Below are 18,535 nucleotides of genomic sequence, written 5' to 3' on the forward strand. Positions count from 1 at the left end.
TTCATTAAAACATTGCAACAACACCTAAGCAGCATTTTGCCTTTGACCTGCCATTGATGTGCCAGTCTGCCCAAAGCTTGAAAACATGCAAACATTGTCAAAATCAAAGGAATTATAAACCTATAATATGTGAAATTATTAATCTACCCTTAGGTGTTTTAGTACAGCAAGCACTAACTAATGTCCTTAAGACATTTCTCTTTGGTGCAGTAGCTATTTTTGTTTTATCTTTTGGTGGCAATATTGTGTCATATGTTGTCACACTTACCTTTGTGGGTGCCCCCTGTTGATAAAGATTTCAGTCAATCAATCAATCAATCTGTGATTGAGGTGTTTCTAATACATTGTCCACCCCATTTATATCAATGTTTCAAACACCTCTCTTTATCACTGTGTATGTAGGTCTGTATCCCAAATTGAATCTAAGTTTGACTATGCCTAATACTTTGTAGCCAGTTGTACTGCTCTGGGATGATCATTAACTACACACACACACACACACACACACACACACACACACACTCAGAGAGTCCTTTTCCACTGGCTGCGTCCATTCACTTATTTTTTCCCTTTGTTACCTGATCATGTCTTTATAAAGGCAGTGTAGTTATTAACCTCCAGCCCCAGGGCCATGTTCATTAAGTTCATTCTCTAATGCAGGTTTAATCTAGAGGTAGAATGAAACATTCATACACGCTTCACCATTCATCTGTCTACTGATACTCCACCAAACTTCTCTGGCTTTTCCAGCCTAGAGCGCCCACTGAGACTTTTCTCATTTCCACCTCTGTATGCCATTACTCTTTTCTCTTATCTCTTATTGTCTGCTCCGTTATTCTATTTTCTCTTGCTATCTAGTGTCATACTGTTTTCCTCATGCATATCCTCCTTTCCCCTTCCTTTCCTCTCTCCTAACATCCTCCCCTCCCTCTTCATTGCTGTGCTCCTCTTCTCTGCCATTACCAGCATGACAAACTGTTGCTTTCTTGGATCTCAATCACAGCTTCAAACATGCTTTTAGACGGATCAAAGTAGATATTAAGCACTAATACACACGCATACGCAGGCACACACACACAAACACATGCAGGGATCACATGCATGCATATCCACACCCTCACAATGAGCCTGTTGCGAATTACTGGCTTCAAAGACTGAATATATGCTGTGCAGTTTGATATCTCTGAAATTTTACATGCACACCCACACACTTCCCAATCCACCCACTCAAATCACACACATATGAGTACACGCAACTAACATGCATATACATAAAAAATGTATGAAAGAGAAAGTAGGAACATTAAAACGAACCTATGTGTGATTTTCTGTGCGTGAGAGAACATAAAAGTGTGTGTGCAGTTGAGTGTGTGATTGCCTGTGTAATGAATGCTTGTTCTCAGATCTGCTGGTTAAGTAGGATGTCGGGAGACGGTCGAACGCTTCAAAAGCTCTTTCATGCCTGCTTCAGTTAGGTCACCTCTGGATCTGCAGATCAATTGACCAGCCTTAATTTCACTCATTTTGGGTAGCAAGAACTCCCTAATCTAACTTTGGAATGCACACGCACACATACTAATGTGAATGGTGAGCCAATCATCAATATTACCAGTACTTGTTATCTTTTTCTTTGCCTTTACTCTATTTTTTTATGAATATAAAGTCAAATGTCACTCTCCTTTTAGCTCTGTTTTGGTGTCCACCAACTTCCTCTGGGAAATATCTGACTCTTTAGCGGCTAAATGCTCCACTATGTTCACCACCAACACTTTGCATGTCTGCCGTTTGGTGCTGGGCAGGTGTCGTACAGTTGGTTTATCAGAGTTTTTTGCTGAAAACAGCTACCTGCTACGGCTGTAAACTATGTTTATGAGGTCGGTGAGAGGTCGGTGGGAGTGAATCAAAACATTAAAGTTGCGCGCTGAAAAACCAAAACAATGAGCTGAAAGATGCTAAAGTGCTCTGTATAGCTGAGGGGAACTGCAGAGTTGGGTCAGAATTATTTGTGACTTACATTATTACATCACATAGTGATTTGACCAATTGCTCATATTAAAATATTAAGTAGTGCAGCTTTAAGATTTTAGAGTTATAGCTTTTGGGGAGCCATTACTTATAGTTCATTTCAGTATGATATGAAAATCAAGTTGTGACTTGAAACTTGCTTGACATAATGGCTTAGTGAACATTTTGACAGCTTTATGTTTCTTTTCCAAAGATACATAATTGGAAATGCAGTTGCGAACAGGGACTGCTTTGAAAACTGCTTGTTGGTGTGCTCAAGGACACAGCTGTCTACTGCAGAAGAGCAGCTTACTCTCAAATCTTAAAAGTTGAATAGCACTTGAATCCAACACAAAGGAATGTTTCTGTAAACTGCCTCACACCGACATTACCATGTACTGATATCTAACAAATAAAGAAAAGGGTTACCAAATGTTCAGCTTCAGTTTCTTTGAGTGGACTTTTATTGTGGGTACTATAATTATTGGAAAATAATGGAGGCCTATGAGATAGAAAGTCAATCTAAAATCTTCCATTATGACACGGAAAATCATCAGCATCATCATTGTGGTTCTGTAACTTGTTTTTACATGAGGAAAGTTGATGCTGACTATGTTTCTCACAGCTACACACTTGAGTACTGCAGTACTCTAGAGCATTAGATGTTTGATTCCTTGCTCAAAGGAACCACAGCTCTAAATCTTGAGGTAGTGGAGAACATTACTTATTCATTTTTTCTCGTCACATTTTACCAAGCCAGTCATTCGATTGAAACTGGCAAACTTCCAGTCACAAGCCCACACATACTCCTCTATCCTTGCTGCTACCTCTGTCCCCTGGTGAACTCCTCTCTGCTCTCAGGGTTGTGTTGCCTGGAGCTGCTGGTCAGAAGCAGCGGTTTAATTCATATTTTAAAAGAGAGACGACAGGCAGGCAGAAAGTTGATTTCACTCAGATTTATTCTGAAATCTTATGTACACATGGTGTGTGGTTTTTTTGACCTCCTTCACCCTCCCTGTCAAGCGGTGTCCCGGTTAGATGCAAGAAAACATCATCAATCCAAAGATAGAAAAGCAGCTGGGGGGCTTGGACTAAACTCATTTCACTGAGGATTTCTCATTTCTCTTGTCTCTGTCTCGCTCTGGCTTTCTCTCTCTCTCTGTCACACACACAATCACCCACTTATAATGATAATGTTAAAGACTTTTGTATCTCATTAATCACCATGGCAACAGTATCGGACCTACTTTCTAGTCTCCCTTTCTCTCTCTTTGTTTAACTCTCTCTCTCTCTCTCTCTCTCTCTCTCTCTCTCTCTCTCTCTCTCTCTCTCTCTCACACACACACACACACACACTGGGAGATTATGTTTCCATACTCTTCCACTATACACCCATCTATATTCAGTACTATATTGGATATTATTGGATGTGACATACTGCTGATGCACACTCATTGTTGCTTAGATTTTATTGCTGCAGGATGTGCTGCTGGATTATGAGTGATTGCATGCGTGTGTGTGTTTGTGTGTCATTGTGTGTGTGTGTAGAAATAAGAGCTAGTGAGTGTGTGGGTGAAACAGAATGAGTGAGTGTCTGCTGGAGGCTGTGGCAGGTGTGTAACCCCCTAAGTGCAGAGTTCCATTGTTAACAGAGTAGTGCTACATCTGTGTGTGTGCTCCAGGAGCATCCACATTACTAGGTAATATGGATTGGCTATGTAGGTGGTATAAATGCACAACTCAAGTGTGTGTGTGTGTGTGTGTGTGTTTCTGTACTGTAAAGCAGGTGAGAACAGTTCAAGATGTCTTTAAGCGAGAGCATATGGGAACTCAAATGTTTTGGAGCGTACACTACATGATTCATTTATGGTGTGTATTGTGTATGTATGTTTGGTTGTCACCCTGAGGGGGTTATATAAACACAATTTCATACCAGCCAAAGCAAAAAACAGCAAGGGATGTGAGACACTACATGTTATTAAAGAATTACTCTGTTCTTTTGTATTCACAAATAGAAAGTGAGCCATGCAGAGTTGGCTTTGCATCTAAACCCTTAATCTGACCTTAAAGCTGCACTAAGCATGTTTTTTTATACAAAACATCAATCCGTCTGTTCAAGCTAAATCACAAAGTTCAGCTTCAAAACATAATCACCTTTTACTGAGACTGTAGATTCAGGCTAATGTAATTTTGGTGTCAGTAACAAACACATAATCTGAGAGTGAAGTCTAAACTCTTGTTCGGACATTTAATGAACTCTCCAATCATAAAGGTTAAAGTTTGACCATTAACCTCACTTCTACCTTTGATTTTCTTTCTAACAACTAGGTTTCTTTATGTTAATTTAAAAAAAGCAGAAATGTATCTGTGTTATTTTAAGTATTTAAAATTCAGTTAAAAAAAGATTTAAAAAATATTGTTTATGTATTACTTTGAGACATAATCAGCAGCAAACGTGTACTTTCTTCCTCAATTTCTATGATGTGTAGCTTCGGTCCTCATTGTAAAAATGCGCTAAATTGTGTCACTTTGGACCAGAAAGCACAGCAACTTTTGAATGTGTGGGGCCAAAAAAGTCTTGTGAAGAAACCGAACTAATGTATATCTTTTAAAAGGCTCTTTGGTTAAAAAAAAAATCACAAATGATGAGCCTCACTAATCACATCACAGAGCAGTTTTGTAGATGTCGGACTCCAACCGGGGATGTTGTGACTCTTGGTTGCTGCCTTAAAACCCCTAAGTTGTTATTCTATCAATTACTAACCCTGTTTATCTCTGTATACATGTCTATTACAGATCCTGAGTTTGGGGGTCATCGTTGCCAAGAAACCACTATTTCAGTCAGTCCTGCCACTCGCACACTGCCAATAGTCAATAGAATTATTTGTGTTTTAGATAGTTGCAGTTGCCAGTTGAAGCTACTTTTCCCTGTTGGCAGTAGTCTTTCTTCTTTTTGTCTTGTTATTATCAGCTGAATCTATATAAAGGCTATGGTTTGTTTTCTGCACTTGGGTCCAAGTTAACATTACAGGACCCAAGTTGGAGCCAAGTTGCACCAATGTAGCTTGTTAATTTTGTCATTTTCCTGTGGCTTTATTTCAGTGAGTTCATTCTCAGTTCAGTCTCCCCTCAGAGCTGCAGGGATTCAGTGTTGATTCTTGGATGCTTTCTATCAGGGAGTCTTGAGCTCATGTCCTCTGGTTGAAAATTGGTTGAGATACTTTCCTACTGCACCAGACTGAAAGACATTAAATCAAAGTACTCCTGAAGGTGCTGGGGGATGGGGGGATTGCTCTTAGCAGGGATGGGGATTTGAGACTTGGACAAAATCCACAACTGGAATATCAATCATGTTTTTCAACTGCTCCGACTCACAAGCTTGAATAAGCTTTTGGACGTGACCTTCGGAAACTAAATATAATCCGGCATACTGACACTTGGGCTCGTCCTTTTGTTAAACATCCACTCTTAAAGGTCACATTAAACACCTGTTGGTGATACACATTGTGTTGGGAACCATTTGGTTGTTTGCTGATTCATTTCATTCTTCTCCTCTGACAGACTGCTCAGACATGTTGTGTTTGGAGTAGGTGAAGGATGTGACGTGAAGCTTTTGTCTCTGGCTCTGCTGCTGACTGCTGGCCAATTTGGTGCCTGAGGTGAGGTCACCAGCACCCAGTCCCCTTAAATGACCTCTGACAGAGCAACGCACGCAATGACCACTACTTGTAATGGGCTGACATCCTGTAAATTCTTCAGAGGAACAATGAGAAGCAAATAAATAGAAATATCTCTCAAAGGTGAGAAAAAAACAGTTTGCATTTAAGATTAGTTCCACTTTTGCAAACAAAAGTGATTCAGCAGAAAACACACAAGTCTGTGTGATTAGAAATTGAGCGGGATGGTGTCAGGCAGCTAAGCCTCCTGGTCTTGTTGAAGCAAAGACATCAAAACTAGACTTGCAGTCAGGCCTGTCATCTGCTGACCCACTTTGCTGCTGATATTGAATGCTCCTGCAGGGCCAGAGGCCAAACGGGAGGAGGAAGTGTTGAATGGTACCAGCTTTCATTTGCATTGCTGGCAACATTTTGACTATTGATAGAATTCTCTATATACAGTGTAAATTAAAATGTTAACAGCTGTTAAGTTTTTTTTGCGTGTATTTCAAGCAATAGTTTGACATCTTGGAAAATATACTTCTCCGCTTCCTTGCCAAGAATTTGATGAAAAGATCGATACAACTCTCTTTCTGTACGCTAAGTATGTAGCAAGAACTAGGAGCCGATTAGCCTAGCTTAGCATAAAGACTTGTAGCAGGGGTTAAGAGCTAGCCTGTCTCTGTCCAAAGTTCAAAAATGAACCTGCCAACATGTCTAAAGCTCACTAATTAACATGTTGTATCTCATTTGTTTGTGTAAAAACCTCAAGTTTGGTTTTACGGGGCATTAAGTGCTGTAACTATTTCTTGTCACAGTGCATTCTTGGAATCTCCGGCTAGCTGTTACCCGTGCTTCCAGTCTTTATGCTAAGCTAAGATGAGACATGAGAGTGGTATCAATCGTCTCATCTAAATCTTGGCAAGAAAGGGAACAAGCATATTTAGCTATGCATAGGTATAAGTAAATATGCTATGTTGAGGGAAAGTGGGTACACCATTAAGATGCAATATCTAATCTCAATATATATATATATATATAATCTTCACCAAAATAACTCCACAAGGATCTTGAGCAACATTGTAAGAGCATTCACAGATGTGTTTTCCTTTGCTCGCTTGACCATTTCCACATGTAGCAAGTGTAGAGTTTTCAGATCGTCTATGTCAAGCAAATGTGAGATGAGAGCACACAGAGCAGGTCAGACATCCAGGTCATGGCAAACTCAAACTCCAAGTTGTGAACAGTGTCTGAAGACAGGTATGAGTCATCCCCTCAGTCGACTTACTCGCCTTTGAAAACATTTGGTGCCCAGCCATTCAGTCTGTTTGTGTGTGTGTGTTTGTGAGTGCATGCAGGTTATTGACTCTCTGTGTCTATTGGCAGTGCAGACAGCCAAATAAGCAGTCACCTGCAACAGTGAGTCACTCAGTCACCCTCAACTCAATACGGTGCCATTTAGACAAGACTGCAACGCACTCAGAGGTGTGAGTGTGTGTGTGCACTTGTGTGTTTGTCTTGTATATGTGGGTTTGCCTTTCACATTTCAGCCATATATTTGCATGTTTTTTTTAACACTTTTTTTTTGTATCTCTGTGCCTGTGTTGCATATGCTATGTGTCTCTGTGTTGACAAACAGTACATTGCATGTGAAAGCTTTGTCTGTGTGTTTGTGTGCGTATGCGCTGGTGTGTGTCTGTATTTGAAAGTAAGCTCCATGTTTCTGTTTGACCTTTGGAATTCCCTCAGTCCGTCGCACACTGCTGTTTCACTATAGATCCACACACACCGTTCATTTCTGTGTGTGTATGTGTGCACTGAGACACTGAGAGAGAATCCAAAAAAAGGAGAGAGAGAGAGGAAGAAACAACATAAATGTTTCATTTCTAAGTAGAATTTGTGCGATTTTGATATTGTTTATGCCTAATTTATACCATTGTCATGAATTGAGTTAAGGAATAGAGTCAAAGAGACAAAGATACAGAAAGACAAATGTAAAAACAGTAAGAGTAGCAGAGATAGAGATGTCTGTCCAGCTGGTCAGCTCATAGTCCACAGGTCAAAGGTCATTTAGTCACTCACAGATTTAATGAAATAACCCTTTTTAACTGCTTTCTAATAGCTGTTGAATGTGTGTGGTGGTGTTATTACAAGCGAGCTCAAGCCTTGTGCATATGGATCATGGCTCTGATCCTTATCTGAATCCTTGCATTGGGTCACCACAGGATCAATAATGAATACATGAGTAGGTAATTAAAATGCATTCCCTAAGGAAGTGAGAGGTGAGTCGGATTCAAATGAAGTCCTTCTAACATGATTGGGGCAGAATAATTAAAAAGGTCTCTTTCATTAGTTGCAAACCGCCAACAATATGGATGAGATTGTGGTTTCTTTCTTTCTTTGATTTCTTTTTTCTTTTGTTCTTTGTTTTTTTCTTTGTTTTTTTCTTTGATTCTTTCTTTGGTTCTTTATTTCGATTTTTTTGTTTTTTTTGTTCTTTGGTTTTTTGGTTTCTCCTTTGGTTCTCAAGTTCATTCTTTAGTTGTTGCTTTGGTTCTTTGGTTCGTTCTTCTGCTCTTTGGTTTTTTCTTAATTTCTTTGGCTCTGTCTTTGGTTTGTTTTTTTGGTTCTTTGGTTCCTACTTTGGTACGTAAGTTAATTCTTTGGTTCTTTTTTTTGCTGCTTTCTTCTTTATTGTTTTGTTCTTTGGTTTGTTGCCTCTTTGATTATTTGGTACTTTCTTAAGTTATTTGGCTCTTTGGTTCTTTCTTTCTTTGTCTACTGGATGAAAAGGTTCCATTAAAATGTGTATGTGTAATATATTTAATTAGGAATGACTTGCCTGGTTCTAAATCATTTAGCATGGCAACTAGTTCCAGTGTTGACATAATTAGTTTTGCAGATCTTGACCCACTGTCTGATTGGTGGACATATGTTCCAAAGATGCTGATGTGTGTAGATGGTGCTGTTTTATTGCATTGGTTGATGTACAAATCAATAGAGCCAGAAAGAGAGAAATGAAGGTAAGAGAAGATAGAAAGAAAAAATAGAAAGAAAGACAAGTGAGCAGTTGAAAATTGAAAGATGGAGGAGTAGCAAGGCGACATTGTCATTAAGGAAAGAGACAAAAAATAGGAAATGTATGGCAGGTGGAAGTGGGTGAGGGATAGAAGGACGAATGGTGAAAAGAAACTGATGAAATAGAGGCACAAAGATGGAGGAAAATAAAGGAAGAGAGTGACAGAATTAGGAAAACGTTGCATCATTAGGAGGACCGACTGATGTGACTGATGTGAAGAGTGAGAGTGTAGAGAAGAAAATGCAGATGACAGATCAAGGTGAAGAGGTGGAGTGAGAGGTAAAATAGGTGAAAAGAGCAGTGGAGATTAACAGAGATGAGAGGCTGATGCAAAGTGGAGTACAGGGCAGCTGCAGGGGGTAGAAAATGGATGGACAATTGCTATGGAAATGGAGTGTAGGACAAGATTAAACCTAATTAGAACATTATAATGACTTTGTAAGGTGAAATGAATAGATGGTAGCCATTATGTTGGAGATAAAGAATGGAGACAGTCCAGCTCTTTAATGAAGAATAACACTGATTCTAACCAAGGTCATTTTTTTTTGGAAAATCCTGTGTAAGGTCGAAATGGATTAATCGAGGCTTGAGCAGAGAAACAAATGGAGAAAGATAAAGAGAGAAAACACAAGGACAATAGAGACAAATAGAGATGAAAGCAGCATTGAATAAAGATATATATCAGAATGGCAAACAAAACAAATTACAAAGAGGAGAGAAGTGCAATGTAAGGAGGTGGGGAAAAATCTCACTGAAACATTTGTCATTTTTAGTCATGCTAGCGGTGTGGCTCTATGGATGGCAATGTCGGTCTGTTGGTCAGTCGTTCAGTCCCCCACTTTGGTCCAGACTGAGATATCTCAACAGCAATTGGAAAGTTTGCCATGCAATTTGGTACAGACATTTATGTTACCCTCAGGATGAATTGTAATAACTTTGGTGAACCCTTCATTTTTCATCCATTCCCATCTGCCTCAGTTGTGCTTTGTGTTTAGTGCTAATTGGCAAATGCTAGCATGTTAACACACTAAATTAAGATGGTGAACATGGTAAACATCCCTGCTAAACATCAGCATGATAGCATGCTGTTAGCATTTAGCTCAAAGTGCCGCAGAACAGCCTCACAGAGCTGCTAGTGAGACTGTAGACTCTTAGTCTTGTTGGATAAATAAAGGATCTGGGTAGTTAGCATGAACAGTGATTGCCACAAGGGCTGAGCAGACAAAGAAGGTGCACTACTTTCTAAATAATATAATATACATCCGATGTGTCTGACTGGCAGGCGATCTGTAAAAAGTGTAGGGCTGAAACACCACAGCAATGAGCACCAAAAACTGAGACAAAACCCCCCACAAAACCAAAACTAGTCTTACTTAATTCACTTATATGAAGTAGTGGTGTGAAGATTCACTGATCTGCACCAATTAGTGTTTAAGATATAGCTAGACTGACTCAAACAGCTTGTATCAAACAAGAAAGAGCGAATAATGGAAAAATACATGCTGGTTTCAGAGTATTGGTAAACCTATGATATGATACATGTATTCCTCATGTCTTTGCATGTTTTGACTTTGCTCTGCTCTACTCATCAGCACCATGTGAGAGTCTGAGACATTATGTCTTATCTAATGTGACACTGAAGAAAGATATACATCAAGGGCTGTAACCGAGGTCTCTCAACTTTAACTGAGGAGTGGTAGCACACAAAGAGGATAGTTTACATAGTTTTAACTACCTTTAGAGTACATGTATACTCTCTGTGTGTGTGTGTGTGTCCAGGTAAGTGCTCCTTCAGGCATTCACAGCTGAATGAAGCAGAGGAAGCTTAAGCAACTAGTCACTCTCTTGCATTTTCTCAGCTGGGAGAAAAACACACACACACACACACACACACACACACACACACACACACACACACACTCTATACTGCTTCATATCTGACAGTCCAATAAATACTTTCGTCTCCAGTGTGCACAGCCATGCATGGAAATGTACGAGTGCCATTACCTTCCCACCACTGTCGAGTGGAATATTGGAATTTAATGGAGGTGAATCTAAAGTAGCTTATATATTACATTTAATACAACATTTAGTCCCTGCGCGTGAATATGATTGCACAAAAGTCATTCTAGCAGAGACAACCGGGGCCTAATGGTTAATAAGGTATAGGCTATGACCACAAAGTTGTCGGCTTGAATCCTGGGAGAGGCTGAAGTGTCTGAACAGGGTGAGAGACGGAGACGCACTCACTTTGCCCTCCTTCAGCAGCCACCATCACACTGCCCTTGAAGAAAACACTATAAAGTCCTTACTGAGGCGGACAATGCAGAACCGTGAGTGTGAAGCTCGATGAAAAAATGCAACTGTGCTTAATCAACCTTTTCTAGATGAAGGTTGAAGTAATAATCTGTGACATTTTTATGTAGGTGTTCATTTTGTTGCCCTATGCTGATTGATATAGTACAAAAGTGAATGAACCAATAGGTTTTCACATTTGCTGCTTCAGTTGCGTCCCGATACACGTCGTAATTGTATACAGTATGTACTATACGAATACCGATATGTACTTTATAATTTTGTACAAACAGGAAATGAAGGCTAACACTGACTGACATCATTCAAACTGCAGATGCCACCTCCAATTAACCCTCTCAGTCCCAGGCCGGCAATTATGTTTGTACTTCTTCAATTCATCTGCACCCCCTTTTTTAAAGGCTTAAATATACATGTTTTCCTTTGTTCCTTTTTGAGGACAACTGTGGCTATTTGAAAGTGAGCAAACATTTGACGTGAACAGTTGCAGTTAAGATTATTAATAGATTAATAGATTTTAATAGATTCAATAAATGTAGAATTTAGGTTTGCCTGGAAAAAAATCGTTACCTGCCACACAAATCATGGCTGGAATAGTGTTATGTGACCCGGTCCGAGCCACTTTGTTTATTTCCCATTTACAGAGCCAGGGCTGTGTACAAACACCAGAGTTTTTTTTCAGCACACACAGAATGGACAGCTAGCGGACCGTGAGGAGATATTTGTTGAATTTGACAAAAAGACGTGTATGGGATTAGAAAAACGAACAGAACTATTGACATGTTTATTGGCAGTGAGATACAGCAGTTGGTTCATGCGTACTGTAATCCTCACACAAACAGTGGGTGCCAGCTTTCTGATGGGCCTGAGCAAGCAAAAATGTTTTTCAGAGATTTAATACTTACTTGTTTGTTTTCCAAGAGTTCCTTAAAGCTCTCTCACCACCATTTGCAGTTTAATTTAATTTCTTTTAAGGCTGTGAGTAGCTCCCCAATTTCCTTGATGCATCTGATTGTGGGACAAAAGTGTACATTGATAGCACATTAAAAAATCAAGTATGATTAAGTATGCATACAGACATCTTTGTGAGTACTTAATTTAGTCACTTTTTCAGTGTGAATAGTATGGAACTAGGACACAGGTTTGGTTTCTCTAGGGGAAAAAAAATCCTCTACTGTACAGGAAGTGATGTGTTCTTTTTTGCTAGCGCCTGCAACAGTAGTTAGATCGGAAGGAACTGTGCAGTTAGCACATGGAATTACAGTATAGCCTACAATGCTGGAGGAAAAGAGTGCCATCTACAGAAAACTCTGTAGAAAATGGGTGTCACAGTCCCACCCACACTGGTTAATTAATTGACAAGTGATTTTGGGAAGTGCAGAGACACAACAACAGCAGGCCACAGGCCCATATTTGGATGTTTATGTTCTCTCAAATGCCTGCATTTAATATTTCAGTGCTAGTAATTTAATGCAGGGCTTGGTCGAGAGCTCCAGAGGCTCATATATTTTACTGTAGGGCAAAGGCAAGACGACAGAGATTTGTTAGGGAGCTGTGTGAGAGAAGGACATCTGCATCTTAATTGATTTCAGGCTGGATAGTTTTAAATTTATGTGAACATAAATAAATGATTCATGCCTAGGAATGTGTATTTGTGTGTGTGTGTGAATTAGTAGTTGGTGTGCATGAAATCTGTGTCAGATATATTGCAGTTAATGTAAATGTCTCTTTTGTGTTTCTATAGTAACGTGTGTGAATTTGAGTGCTTATTCTCAATCTGTGTGCTGTTAGTGTCCAAAATTGTGTTAAAGTGAGTTATTTTGTGGTCCTCTAACATCAATAGTCACAATGGTGTGTGTGGATGCGTGTGTGTGTGTGTGTGTGTTTGGTTCCCTACAGCTAGGCCAGATGGTGGTGTCAAGTACAGACCACTGAAATCAACTGCTCTGACATCACATTGAGCCGCAGACGCGCTCTGTATGTGTGTTCATGAGTGTGTGTGTGTGTGTGTGTGCTGGCGGACCAATCATGAGGTCAGGGTGACTCAGGGACTAACCACACCTGTTTGCCAGAGTCTCTCTCTAACTTTGACTCTCTCCTTTTCTCTTTCTCGCTCTTCGTCTCTCTGCAGCAGAGGGGTGGTTTCACCCATGGCTGCACACACTCGTTGAGCGTGCTCAGCATAATGAAAGAACACACACACATACACACACACACACACACACACACAGAGAGAAACATGCGGGCGGCAGCAGTAATTAACAGCTAACTGTGAGAAACCATTATCATTACAGGAACGAGGTGGGATCAGACGCTCCCACCTACATAATGGACAATTAGTCTCTGCATCGTCAAGTGTCCAGCAGAAAACTCTTTTCAGGAATGGAAGCAACATCGACTAGTTCTGCACTGACATTAGGGTATTTTTGACACGATATACTTAAGCCTTTTCTCACACTGGAGACAGTAATGGGCATTCCTGATGGGGGTCATTGTTGTAATTTTCACTCCAGTTTCTCCTTTTCTTCCAAACGCTTGTGGCATTTTACAAGACAAGTCATTACCGATGGCTTGATCGGGCCCCAGGGTCATGAAACGCTTTCTCTAAATAAAAGAGACAATTTCAGTTTTATCAGAAGAAATAGGCTAAATGTTAAAACAACTTAGGTCATTTTCGAGGCCATTTTATCAAGGGTTGAGATTGTTTCCACAAAGTTCACTGTGGGGTATAACATCACATATAAAGGTCTATGAAAAGTCACGTGATGGTATGAAAATGGAAATTTTAATCAATGTCTCAGTTCTCTGAAAAGCGATGTAATGGGTTTCGGGAAAAATCAGATCTTTTCCTGTGATATTACTAAGACACAAGTCCGATCCCGGATGCGACTGCATCGCGTTCTGGTTGCGCAACAACTCTGTCTCGTCTCCCTTGCGGTTCCAATGTCCACTGGCAGCGTTTCAGAAGTGGAGCATCTAAGCAATCTGCTCTTCAGCAGATATTATATCAGCATATTATTTACAGTTGTTTTGATGAAATTTTTTTGTGTTTTACAAGCATATTGTATTGATTAGTTGTTAGAGGCTCATTCATCATCAGTGTGGTAACACATAATTTCAATGTACTCAACACGTTTTAACTACTATACGCAACTTATCTTTATTTTGCATCTGTATTTCCTCAACAGTTAGCAGAAAGAAAACCAGAGCATTTCTTTTCCTGCTTCAGAGACATTATGTTAGTGACATAAACAAATCTGAACAAGCTTAAAGGGACAGTTCACCCCAAAATCAAAAATACATATTTTTTCTCTAGATTGTTTTGGTGTGAGTTGCCTAGTTTTGGAGATAGCCGTAGAGATGTCTGCCTTTTTTGAATTGAACGGGACTATATGGAACTCAAAGTATCAAAAAAAAAAAAACATTTGAAAAATTCTAAAGCAATATCTCTTTCCAGAAATCATGACCCAGTTACTCAGGATAATCCACAGACCTTGTTGTGAGCAGTTTCATGTAGGAACTTCTACTGATAGTACCTGTTGATCTGTTTTTATTCTTTTTGGACACTTGGAGCACCACAAGCCGTGTGCCATCAAATTCCATTTTATTCGAGACAAGGCAGACATCTCTACGGCCGATCTAAATGGATAAATGATTCTACAGGTAAGAGGAAAAATATGTATTGCATAGAGCTAAATGCTAACTTCAGCATGCTAACATGCTTACAATCAGAATGCTGTCATGCTGATGTATAGCAAAGATAATGTTTACCATGTTCAAATCCTCGTTTAGCATGTTAGCATGCTAGCATTTGCTAATTAGCACTAAACTCAAAGAACAGCTGAGGCTAATGGAATGGCATTAGTTTTGCAGGTATTGGACACATTAAAATTTCGACCTGGTGATGGCCCTAGATGAAAAGTTAAGGGATCACTAAAGTTATTACAATTCATCCTGAAGAGAACATGAATGTCTGTACCAAATTTCATGGAAGTCCATCCAGTACTTGTTGAGATATTTCAGTCTGGACAATAGCGGTGGACCAACCAACTGACGATCTATCTGTGCTAGATAAAAAACTGGCTAAAAACTAGTTTTGCCATATTTACATAAATGCAATATCAGTAACAAATGAAATCATTCATTGCAGTGCATCATTAGATATTAATTTCAAGTCAATTGTCAGTAAATATGCATTTATATACATTAACAAGTGAATTTCATGCTTCAGAGATGCGAGCTGATCTGGCAAAAATAGTTTGTAAAGATATCATAGTGGCTAGCACTTGCTGATTTCAGAGGCAAAGTATTCCAAAAGCAACTTGAGGTGATCTGATTTAACTTTTTACTTGATTTACTTTTATGTCTTGTGGTAACAGGATTGATTCCATTTTGTCACTGTGTAATGGGTAATCTGAGATGGAGTGCATTTTCAAATTAAACATCCCATGCTCGCCTGCTAGCCAGAGATGAATACATTAGAGGCCAGACAAATTGGGTGAAATTGTCAACCCCCCAACTCCTGTCTGGGCTAATGGAGCCACTATTAAGGCCGTGGCCAAACCGCCTTGCATGGCTGCTGCTGAAATTGATCCCTGCCTGCACACCAGTCCATATAGATTATAGTTGTTACAAAATATTCTGTCTTGCTTTTTCTTCTCTTGCATCTCTTTCCCCATCTTTTATTGTTTTATATAAGAAATGTCAGACGATATCAGAGTATTGTAATTCATAGAACAATTCGAGTATAATGTGTATTTTTTACTCCATAGATGATTGGAGGGTTTTAAGGATTTTGTGCAGGATGGAGCGTCTTACCAGAGGCTTAAATATGAGTCACGATGGTGTGTGTCTTCGTGACTGTCTCTGTGGTTGTGTGTGTGTATAGGTATTTTTTTTCTCCTCAAGGTTAAAAATTAAATCCACACCGTCCATATTAGTCAGGCTGTATATCTCCTGTAGCTCCTGACTTCTTTTTGATAGCGTTCCGTCATTTCCTCTGCTCACTGCTCCATTTGGTGCTTTCTCCTTCTTTTGTCAGCCACATCGTAAATATAAACTGCTGTTTTTCTCCTCTCCTCTCCTTTCCTCTCCTCTCCTCTCCTTTCCTCTCCTCTCCTCTCCTCTCCTTTCCTCTCCTCTCCTCTCCTAGCCTCGTCCTCTCCTCTCGTCTCGTCTCCTCTCCTCTCCTCTCCTCTCCTCTCCTAGCCTCGTCCTCTCCTCTCCTCTCCTCTCCTCTCCTCTCCTCTCCTCTCCTCTCCTTTCCTAGCCTCGTCCTCTCCTCTCCTCTCCTCTCCTCTCCTAGCCTCGTCCTCTATCGATTGTGGCTCCCATTAATTAACAGAATTATTTCTAATGAGCCGAACACTGATTACCTTGTTCCAGACGTAGAAACAACCTCTTGCGATGCTTCAGACAGACCTTCCAACACAAGGTCAAAATAATCAGACTGTACTCAGACCACAGTGCCTCGCCATTGCTGTAGCCCCAAGAGGTTTTGCACCAAACGGCTGGAAAATAGCTTGTTCTGCTGCCAACTTTTTTCCTGCAGACAAGAATAAAGAGTCAGTTGCGGGTTCCTGAGCATAGGGGGATTATTTTTCAGAAATGTCTTACAGATTCAGAATCAGAATCAGAAATACTTTATTGATCCCTGAGGGGAAACTCTTTTGGTATAGCTGCTCACTATCACGTCAGTGCACACTTGAGAATAGAAGGAATAGAAGTACTAAGCAAATCAAAATATAATACACTATAATACAGGTAAGATAAATTAAGTACAAAGTGGATATAAGTATAAAAGCTAAAATAAGTGTAAGTACCAAAGTGGATTTAGAGGTTGATAAATATGTACGGTATAATGCACTGTAATAATATAAGTAATAAGTAAAAGTGCAATAATGAGTACTGTCAAGTTAAGTGTAGCTTATGACTAATGATTATGAGACGGTGGATTACAAAGAAAGGTTTCCTAGAGGAGAGAGGATACACATTGTGTGTGTATGTGTGTGGTGGCATCAGAACAGCGAGCCTCCTGCTGATTGTCCAGTGATGCGGTCAGCTGGTTCGGGCTTCAGCACATCACACAGAAGAGAGTTGTCATGTGTCTTGGATAGCTACCCGATATGTGAAACCATAGCCATAACCATGATCTTTTCCTAACCGTAAAGTAAAAAAAAAAAAAAAACGTGTCTGGAGGGGAATCTGAAGAGACTGAATTCACGTGACAGTCAGAAAGCATGTTGAAATTGTACGTCCGTAGAAATAGTGCCATGTCCTCGATCTTTCACATTACTGTCTAGATTCATTTGTGTGTGTATGTGGGTAGGTGTGTGACCTTGAGGTCCCATTCAGCTGATGATTGCCAGGCCTCTCTGGCGTTGCTGCTGGTAATGCTGTGAATTGATTTGCTGCCAAGCCTCCAAATTTTTACCTTCTAATCTAAATCTGTCTCCCTCTCGCTTTTTTGTCCCCTCTTTATTTTTCAACGCCTTCCCTCCCTTTCTCTGTCTTTGTCTCTTTCCTCCCGGCCTTGCATTCTGTTCTCGAACTGGATTTAACCGCCAACCTCGCTCATCTGTGGCTAAGCCTGTGCTACAGTGAGTGTGTGTGTATTTGTGCGAGTGTGTGTTACTGCGCTAAATGTACCTGTTAAAAGTCTTGCCAACCTCATTGCTTAACTGTCCTAGTCATTACAACACTGACAGCAAAGGTCTATCCACATTCATTTGCATTTACAGTCGTTGTTTGCATCTGTGCATGTGATGAAGATAAAAACTGATATGTGTGTGTGTTTGTGTGTGTGTACCTGTTACAGCTCTAGCCAAACAGCAGCTATTCAGCCTGGCAGGAACAGTGACTATTCTCTTCTTCATAATTGCAGTAAAGGTTCATTCCAAGTATTTCACATCGTGTACAACCTGTGTGTGTGTGTGTGTGTGTGTGTGTGTGTGTGTGAGTGTGAGTGTTTTTAATTGTTTTAATTGTTTTAATATGCAACAGTAAAATACTACAGCTCCCTCTCCTCTCACTCTGATATCCCACAGCTCATATGCCCACCCACGCACACACCCACACACCCTCTCAGACACATGAATAGAGCTACCCTCCCACTCCCAATTACAGCAGGGACGCTTTCCCTGGTTTTATTAGGAGGTTTGGGCAGATTGTGAGTGCAGATGGATGTTTTGGATCTTGGTATCTGGGAAGGTTTAAGAACAGAACAAAGTTTTAAAGATAAGGAAAAAAGTATAGGACAACATCATTTGTCTGCACGCTTTCCAAAACCGTTACAAATCACTGTTGGAAAATATATCTGTTATGGCAACACTATGGTTAAGGTTTGGTAAGGTTTAGGCACAAAAATGACTTGGTTAGGTTTAGGGAAAGACCATGGTTTGGGTTAAAATAAGTACTTAGTTAAGGTTAGGGAAACATCGTGTATAAACATTTCTAGACTGTTTAAGCCCACCTGTGAATGATG

The 18,535-nt window shown here is 40.0% G+C and overlaps 1 protein-coding gene across 7 annotated transcripts in view; it reads left to right on the forward strand.

The window, feature by feature from the left end:
* Nucleotides 1–18,535, forward strand: part of slc8a4b (solute carrier family 8 member 4b) — a 107,702-nt gene that overhangs the window by 16,125 nt on the left and 73,042 nt on the right. Inside the window, exon 1 of one of the 7 annotated variants that reach the window (XM_044184523.1) lies at nt 5,694–5,804. The exons of 5 other annotated variants lie outside the window; for them this stretch is intronic. The gene's annotated coding sequence lies outside the window, so the exon portion shown is untranslated. Of the gene's footprint in view, nt 1–5,693; nt 5,805–14,612; nt 14,716–18,535 lie in introns of those variants that run through there. One more of the 7 variants, XM_044184521.1, reaches the window with a different exon arrangement.

Source organism: Siniperca chuatsi, linkage group LG22, assembly GCF_020085105.1.
Source record: "Siniperca chuatsi isolate FFG_IHB_CAS linkage group LG22, ASM2008510v1, whole genome shotgun sequence".
NCBI lineage: Eukaryota > Metazoa > Chordata > Actinopteri > Centrarchiformes > Sinipercidae > Siniperca > Siniperca chuatsi.